Raw genomic sequence first — 3,091 nt, 5'->3', positions numbered from 1 at the left:
TTGTGTAATATCAAAAATACTGAATAACCTGTATGTCTATCTAGTAAAAAAGATAAACACTTGTAAATGCTTTTATGAAGGCTGGACATCAAAGTTATCTACCAGACCAAGAGGAAAGTTGATCAGACCATTCCTCACCATCTTATTTTTTGTGGAAACAGAAAGCAGAAGAAATTTAATAAACTTCATCTACAATTTGCTATCATTTCTTAATATTTTTATTGAGTTAAATAAGCTTCAAAGTTTTCATTGAGTTGTCACATAGGACATGGAGTGTTGAATAAATTAATTGCTGTGCAGAATAAATAATATACCTTACACATATACACTGCTTCACACTTTACTTATGGCTTTCTAAGTCTTAATTTTCAGATTTTACCTTTTTTTCTTCATGCATTTTTGAGTACTGAGTAATATTACATCTAAAGATGAGTTCTTGTTTTCCTTCTAAGTATGGTTTCTAGTTTAGTACTCAAGAGCTTGCAATTTCCCTGGAAGTATTAGTCTCACATAGCTTGAGATTTAAATCTCATAAATTCCATCAAACATTTTTGAAAGTGAAGAAAAATACAATGCTATTCTTGTTTGAATGGTTTGTAGGAGTTTCATACTGTCTTTGAAAGAACTCTTGTAATGGCTTTACTGTACATGAAGGTACACAAAAAATCAAATTTGTAAACAAATATTTAAAAATATTATTAGTTTTCTCTGTGTAGCACATCAATTCTGCATAAAAATATCAAGTTGCTGTTTTCTGAAACCTTTCTAAGAATAATAAACAAACAACACTGACTAGCAATGTGGATAAAAGACTAAATACTGACAAAGAAATGTGGAATATAGACATTTCCAGAGATTCACAGGGTCATCACCTACAGAGCCTTTGCCCTGTACTGGGGGAGAAAGTCTATGCCTTTTTCCAGAAAAGATATGTTTCTACGAGAAAGTGACAGTCTTTTCTGGACCCTCTCCAATAAGAGGGAAGAATGGTTGCCTAAGGTCCTTTTGTATGATCAGACAATAATAATGTTTTCACTTATACTTTTTCCTGGAGCTCTTCAGGACCTGTGAGTCTGCCCTCATCCCATAGCCACATAGATCTCAGTAAGAAATGAGGCATGAGAAATAAGTAAGAAGGTATTCTGTAGGAAAAGAATAACTACTCTATCAGTTGCCTCTGATCTAGAAAGCAATAATATATAAAGGAAAAAATCCAAGTTACATGTGTTATTTACAGAAGAGCAGGTTAACTTTGATTTAAAATCTAGAAAAAAGTTAACTATTATTCTTACCAATTAGATTTTTCAGGGAATGTTTATCTTTTTAAATTAGATATGTTTTGTTTCAGATTCATCTAATACCATTCTGTCTGATTCTGTCATCATATCCCAACTCTGTCACTACTATTAAGATTAGATAGTCTAGAATCTCTCTGCTCCTCCCTGTTCCAGAGACAGCCTTATCTTTATGTGCAGGGCCAGCCTTCTTCCTGAGACACGATGGGAAAGATTGGAATGAATGGATTTGGCAGAACTGTACACTTGGTTACCAGGGCTGCCTTCCAGTCTGGCAAAGTTGAAATTGTTGCCATCAATGATCCCTTCATTGACCTCAACTACATGGTCTACATGTTCCAGTATGATTCTATCCATGGCATGCTCAATGGCACAGTCAAGGCTGAAAGTGGGAAGCTTGTTGTCAATGGGAAGGCCATCACCATTTCTAGGAGCTAGATCCCTCCAATATCAAGTAGGTTGAGGCTGGTGCCAAGTATATTGTAGAATCTACTGGTATCGTCACCACCATGGAGAAGGCTGGGGCTCACTTGAAAGGTGGGGACCAAAGGGTCATCATCTCCGCCCCTTCAGCTGATGCTCCCATGTTTGTGATGGGTGTGAACCATGAGAAGTACAATTCATTCAAAATTGTCAGCAATGCTTCCTGCACCACCAACTGCTTAGCTCCTCTGGCCAAGGTCATCCATTACAACTTTGGCATTGTGGAAGGACTCATGACCACAGTCTACGCCATCACTGCCACCCAAAAGACTGTGGATGGCCCCTGTGGGGCTACCTAGAACATCATCCCTGCATCCACAGGTACTGCCAAGGCTGTGGGCAAGGTCATCCTATAGCTGAACAGGAAGCTCATGGGCATGGCTTTCTGTGTTACTACCCCCAATGTGTCTGTTGTGGATCTGACATGCCATCCGCAGAAACCTGCCCACTATGATGACATCAAGAAGGTGGTGAAGCAGGCATCAGAGGGCCCACTGAAGGGCATCCTGGGCTACACTGAGGACCAGGTTGTCTCCTACGACTTTAACAATGACCCCCCACTGTTCAACCTTTGATGCTGGGGCTGGCATTGTTCTCAATGACAACTTTGTGAAGCTTGTTTCCTGGTATGACAATGAATTCAGCTACAGCAACAGGGTGGTGGACCTTATGACCTCCATGGCTTCAAAGGAGTAAGAAGCTCACCCTGAACCACCCACCCCTGCAAGGACAGAGCAAGAGAGACCCTTGGCTGCTGAGCAGTTCCTTTCCTAACTCAGCCCCTGACACTGAGCATCTCCCTTAGTTTCCATCCCAGACCCCCAGAATGACAGGAGGGGCTTAGGCAGTCCTACTCTCTTGAATACCATCAACAAAGTTCACTGCACCCATAAACAAAAAAATTAGGTAGTCTATCATCAAATTAATTACATATATTTATTCTCAATTTAATTTTCTATCAAATAAAAATTGCCCTAATATGATAGAAATATTCATATGTTTCCCACTCCTTCAGCTTCAAAAGTATTCTAGCAACAAAACAGTAGATACTGTATCTCCAAACTCCCAAGACAGAGTTTAAGAAATGTAATAGAAATGAAAGATTATTTTGTAGGTACCATTATTATATACTTGATAACATGGCCAATCTTAAATGTTCTTAAGTAGCTGTGTCTGACAAGATTCTTTATGTAGAGGACAGGACAAGTCTTTTTTATTTTTTTTCAGTGGAGGAAGAGATTATTTTGCTGGCTGTCTAATGGTACAGTCAGTCCATCAGAACAGGGAAGGTATGAAAGCAATAGCCTGTCACA

The 3,091-nt window shown here is 39.1% G+C and overlaps 1 pseudogene; it reads left to right on the top strand.

The window, feature by feature from the left end:
- The first annotated feature begins 1,499 nt into the window (after positions 1–1,499).
- Positions 1,500–2,474, top strand: LOC118591261 (annotated as a pseudogene).
- The last annotated feature ends 617 nt before the right edge of the window (positions 2,475–3,091 follow it).

This window comes from Onychomys torridus, chromosome 9, assembly GCF_903995425.1.
Source record: "Onychomys torridus chromosome 9, mOncTor1.1, whole genome shotgun sequence".
NCBI lineage: Eukaryota > Metazoa > Chordata > Mammalia > Rodentia > Cricetidae > Onychomys > Onychomys torridus.
This window is presented reverse-complemented; position numbering and strand designations above follow the sequence as displayed.